Here is a 6,000-nt window from a genome sequence, read left to right as displayed (position 1 = left end):
AGGGGGAAAATCCAACAAAAAGAAAAAGTCATGACAAGGCTTTTAAAACTTTGAACTTCATCTCCCTAATGAGTGTATAATTCAATCTTGTTATTGTACTGATTAGTATTTTTCTGATTCTAGAGTTGCACACCATTCCTTGTGCTGTACTGGCTATTTATCATCTTCTTATGTCTACTTTTTAATTGGGTTGTCTATTAATGAGCTGTAAGAGTTCTTTACATATTCTGGTCATAGGTTATATGCATTTTAAATATGGTTTGTTTAAGGACTACTTTTCATTTTAATGATGTCATTTAAAATTCTAAATTTTGATGGAAACTCACTTATCATTTTTTTTCTTTTACACATCACATCTTTTGTATCCTAGGTAGTTCTTGCCTACCCTGAATTTATAAACATTTTCCCTTCTAATTTCTTCTTAAAGTTTTACACTTTTAGTCTGTCATATTTAGGTTCATAGATCCTTTTCAAGCTATTTTTATGTATGGAAATAAAGGGTTGAGGTTAATTTTTATATATGGATACCAGGTGTTCTAGTGCCATTTGCTGAAAACACTAACTTTTCTTCTCCTCTTGAATTGAGTTTATATTTTATAAAATGTTAATGTTAATTAATCTTTCAAAACTCAGTGGACCATATATGTGTGGTTCAATTTCTAGATTCTCTGTTTTATTCCAATGATCTATATGCCTTTCTTTACACCGACACTGCCTTGATTACTGTAGCTTTAGAGGAAGTCTTAAAATTAGGTACTAAACATCTTCCAACACTGTTTTTTTTTTTTTTTTTTTTTTTTTTAACTATTCTAGGTCCATTGTACTCCTACATAACTTCTAAATTTCAATATCCAATTCTTCATTTATAGCAAGTATACACAGACCTGAAGTTTTATATATACCTTGTGTTTTCTAATCCTGCTAAATTAAGATACAAGTTCTCGGGGCTCCTAGAGATTTGTTAGTATTGTCTCTGAAGATGATCATTTCATCTACATATAAAGATTTTGCTTCTCCCTTGCCAATCCTATCCTAATTGTGTCTTTTTATTGGCAGACTACTTTGGTGGGGCCTAGGTTTCAAAGTTTAATGGAGATGAAGAGTAAGCATATCTGCCCTTGTTCCTCACCTGAAGGAGAAAGCATTGTATCTTCTCCATTCATATAAGGTGTTCTCACTGGAAGTATGGAGTCCATGTCTTTAATCTGTTGAGAAGGTTTTGTTCTACTTCTAGTCTCCTGGTAGCTTTTACCATGAACAGCTGTAGAATTTAGTCCAATATTTTTTCTCCAACTAGTGACAGGATCATATGGCTTTTTCCTTTCCTCTGTTAAAATGATGACTTTTGGGGGTGGATCTTCCAGTGCTGAACCAACACTGCCATCCCTATAACAAAACCACTTTCTACATCCTGCCAGATCTGACTTCTAATAGTTTGTTTTGTTAAACAAATTTCTATCTATGTTCATACTTTTTTCTTCTATTATCTTCATCCAGTTTTAGGATTAGCACAATGTTGAGTTCCTAAAATGATGGGAGAAGTGTTCCTTTTTTTTTTTCTGCTTTAAATGTTTGATATAATTTACCGGTTAAAATGAATATGAGCCTGCTGTTGTCATATAGGTAGGTTTTCAAGCTAGGAATATACTTTCTTTAATAGGTGCTATTCAAAGTTTATATTTCCTCCAGAGTTAGTTTCATTACTTTGTCTTCCAAGGTACTTCTTAGAAGTTGTCAAATTTATTTCAAAACAGATTTTTGAAATATGCTTTCTGTATCCTTTTAAATTCTGTAAAATCTGTGGTAGTCTCCTAGATCTTGATATTGTAATTTCAAAAATGTCTAATTGATATTATGTAATAGGAAGAAAAGGTCTAAAGGAGTAGGGGAAATGAGAGGGGTAGGGGAAAGGAAAGAAGGGAAAAGAAAAAATATGAGAAAAGGAAAAAAATGGGTACAAAGTCTTTACAAATAGGGAAGGGTGGAGGGGGTGAAGGGAGGGCATGGGAAGGGGAAAAAAATAAGAACCAAGATACTCATGCAATGGTACAAGATCTCAATGATGAATGTAACTGTATTTTATACCTAAAATGTACCGATGACCTTAATGGGAAAAAAGAAAATTTGATGTCAGTTCTGAAAATTTGGTATTACTTAAAAACAAATCAAGGCACAATATTTTCCCTCTTATAACTAACTTCCACGTGGCTTTGTATGTAATATAATATTATATCAACCTGGCTTAGTTTTTGCATTTAAAATAAATGTTGTAGCTTCAAGGTCTATTTATACCTGCACAGCTAAAAATTGCATAGAACACTTGATTTCTTAAATTGACTTTGGTAATAGTAGATTATTTAATATTACAGCTCTGCTCTTAAGGTGCATCACATTTCTCTATGGTACACAGAATGGTGGGGAATATAGGCATAGGCCAGAATTCACAAGTGGTACCAATCTTTGTGGATACAATTAATAATTTTAAAGGTACTGTGATGCTAAATATGTTTTCTGTATCACTCTTGTTTGAAAAGGATATGGTTCTTAACTGGTCATAGCTAGGCCAGATTAGAGAAATTTGAAGGCCAAAATAATGATATTAGTTAAATATCCTCTGTGTTGTGTAAAGCAAAGATATGTTTCATTTGGATAGAAATCTAGCAAAATTTATAAAATACCATTTATTCCATTAAACTGAATATTCCTTACACATTTTCATCACTATTTCCTACTGTCTGGGTCAATTATCTTCTGATTTCTTTCATGAAAATGTGTGTACTTTTATCAGGACATTAGCATTTTGCATTGAAACTGGCTGATTTTCTCCTGCTTGCTCAACAATGTGATGGCAGAAACTGTACCTATTTTCAGGATATGTAGTAATATGTAAATATTTTGAAGTTTTTTAGATATCCACTAAGCAAATAAATGAAGTTGATAAAATCAAGGTGTCAGTCCAATTTCTCACTAGACTTTGTGAGTGCCTAAAAATAGAAACTGTTTTAGTTGACTAAAAAAGAATATTTAGTATCATATTGCATATTTATAATAAGGAAATATGTAATATTTAATATGGAAATGCAAATATGTAATATGTGCATAGGTCTACCTTACAAAGAATTGTGTTTTTTTGGTACTGGGGAATTGAACTCAGGGCCTTGTGCTTGTAAGGCAGTGTGGTGCTGTTGAGCTAAGTCCCCAGCCCCCAAGGGCTTTTTTAAAATTCAGACTATATTTTCATCATCTTCATTTATTTCTCTGATTAACTAAATTTGATGATATATTTTAAGAGCAGTTTAATTGTATTTTGCTTATTTTATATTCTGCATGTCAAATCAATATAAAATAGATTTACAAAACAAATTGTTGTGTTATTATAATACTGGTCATAAAACAATGAAATATTGTTAAATAATAGGAGACCATAGATGTATACATTTTTATTATGTGTTATCTCATTTCTTAAAAATCATGAGTTTTTTAATTGAAATGTTTTATTTATTTATTGTTTTTCCAGTACTGGGGATCAAACTCAGGATCTTCCACTTGCTAGGAAGGCATGGTGCCACTAAGCTATATCCTTGGCCCAATTGAAATGTTATTTTAATTTCTTTTCAGGTATGGCAATAATTTCATTCTATGATAATTTAATTTGGGAATATCCATTTATTTAAGCAAAAGATATTATAGAAAAAAATTTGAAAGTACAACTTGCATTTTTCTTTACATTCAATTTAATCAAGTTATACTTAAAGTAATTTATTTGAGCAAATATTTATGAAGAACTTGGTTCTGTTTTGGGTGCTGTCACATACAGTGAGTAGCTTGTAGTCCAGGCTTAATATACATAAACATTTCTAAATATTCTTATCACTAGATGACTTATTTGCAGTATCATATTAATCTCTATATTTTTGTGGTTAAATGTATTTATTTATAGTTGTATAAACTTCAGTACTTTTAGTGAAACAATATCAAATGTCTTCAAAGCTTGGTAATGATTATCCTGTGAAATTATCTCACAAGGTTTTGTAGTTAAGTGCTAGCAAGTAACCTCATGAGCTTCTCTAGAAATGACCTCAATGAATTCATTCATACTGTCCAAACTTCTCAAATATGTTTCTTTTTATGTATATTTCTATGTATATATGTTTCTATGTATATTTCTAAAATTGTAGGTTTGCTTTCTAAAAACTAATTTTTATAAAGTTTGCTACAAGAGCAGTGAGATATTTAACAAATCTGAACCACATTAAGATTAAAGTTTTAAATGATTAAAATGAGTATAACCTTAAAAGTTCATGATAGGAACATATATTTTCCCAAGAGATATAAATAAGTGAATCTATGTGAACTTCAATCATCTAAAGTGAGTGTGTTTCATTAGTTTAAAATACTATGTTCATCTTTTTCAAAGTCTTGGTATAATAAAAATGAAATATGGCTCTGGTAGGAAAAGAGACAGAATTATGCTATTTTATTTCAACATTTTCCATTCAAAAAACTCAAGGAAATCAGAAAATTAAAAATAGTTATTTTAATAATGCTCAGGAATATCTAGAAAAAAAATAATTTAGTGAAGTTTGGAAAATAAGTGGCCAAAATTAGAAGGTTAATAAAGAGATTAAAATTACTACAAATTCAAATTCTTGAACTAAAAATACATTGAATGAGGTGAAAAGTAATAGGGAAAAACAACACCAAAATCAAAAGTATCTGTTTATTTGAAGACTGGTTATTAAAAATATGAAGTCAGACCCCGATCCGATGCTCTCCAAGCGTGATGAGCCAGGTGAGACAAGCAGTTTGAAGTTCCACGGCCGTCCCAGGCCCTGTGCACGCCATGGTGAGCTCGCAGGAGTGACTTGAGCCCCACCCTGATCTGACGCTCTCCAAGTGCGACAAGCCAGGTGAGACAAGCAGCTTGAAGCTCTGTGGCCGTCCTGGGCCCTGTGCACCCCACGGTGAGGTCCGCTTAGCTGCAAGGGTGCCTGCAAGGCCCAACCCCCCCTCCCCCGCACCTCTGGCCTTCTGGTTTTCTGCTACCTGGTCCCACACTACAAAGGCATGCACAGGAGATTATAAAGACCCTTGTCCTGAGCACCACAAGATAGAGCAGAAGTTAGTAACAGAAAGAGGGCTTCTCAGGCCCCTCCATGAAAACTGAAGCTCAGCAGAAAAGTAAAGAGAATCTCCACAATAAAGGCACATCAGGCCACTGTACTTGATCTGATGCTGTCTTGCTGAGACTCATTGGTTCATATATGCACACGGATTCCTTCATGGCCTACTGGGACAGCAGAGACATACCCTGAAGGAGGTCCATAATTGTTGCTATTTGCAAAAAAGAAAAAAAATTTTTTTTCTCTTATTTGTAATTCTTAATTTTTACTTTTTTTCTCTTCAAATTTTTACTTTTCTTTCTTTTATCTGTTCTTTTTCTCTCTCTCTCTCACTCATTCTCTTGCTGTCCCACATTGCTCCTCATTTCCCATTTGTTCCTTTCTGCACTGAATTCGGATTTCTCCCTCATTATTCTTTTTTTCTCTTTTTCCTTCTCTTATCATTAGGTTTAAAGGAAAGTAAATTTGGTATCTAGCCTCCCTGTTGCTGTTAGGTTATTTAATTCACATCTTTGTTCTTTCATTCTGCCTTTCTCTCCTTCCTTTAATAACTTCTTAGAGTTTGTGTGATCTTTCTGTGTCTTCTGGCCTCACTGTTAATCTTACCTGTTTTTTCTAACTTTCCCTCTCACCCCAACTCCTTTTAACTCCCCACCCCAAAGGGGAAAGATGCTATATTGAAGAGTTTATTCATTATAAACTTATGTTGGGTTGGTCCTTGGTTTTAATTTAACTCACATAGTTAAATGTGATAGATTAATAACTACCACAAGTTGTCATTTTCTAAGCTGTGCTTGATGCTATGGTATGACTGATTGTATCATTTGGCCTAACATGCTGTGATGGATCTAATCAGTTTTCCTTCCTGGTATAAGGA

Source organism: Heterocephalus glaber, unplaced genomic scaffold, assembly GCF_053883595.1.
Source record: "Heterocephalus glaber isolate CG9 unplaced genomic scaffold, H.glaber_assembly_v1.0 deba00001690, whole genome shotgun sequence".
NCBI lineage: Eukaryota > Metazoa > Chordata > Mammalia > Rodentia > Bathyergidae > Heterocephalus > Heterocephalus glaber.
This window is presented reverse-complemented; position numbering follows the sequence as displayed.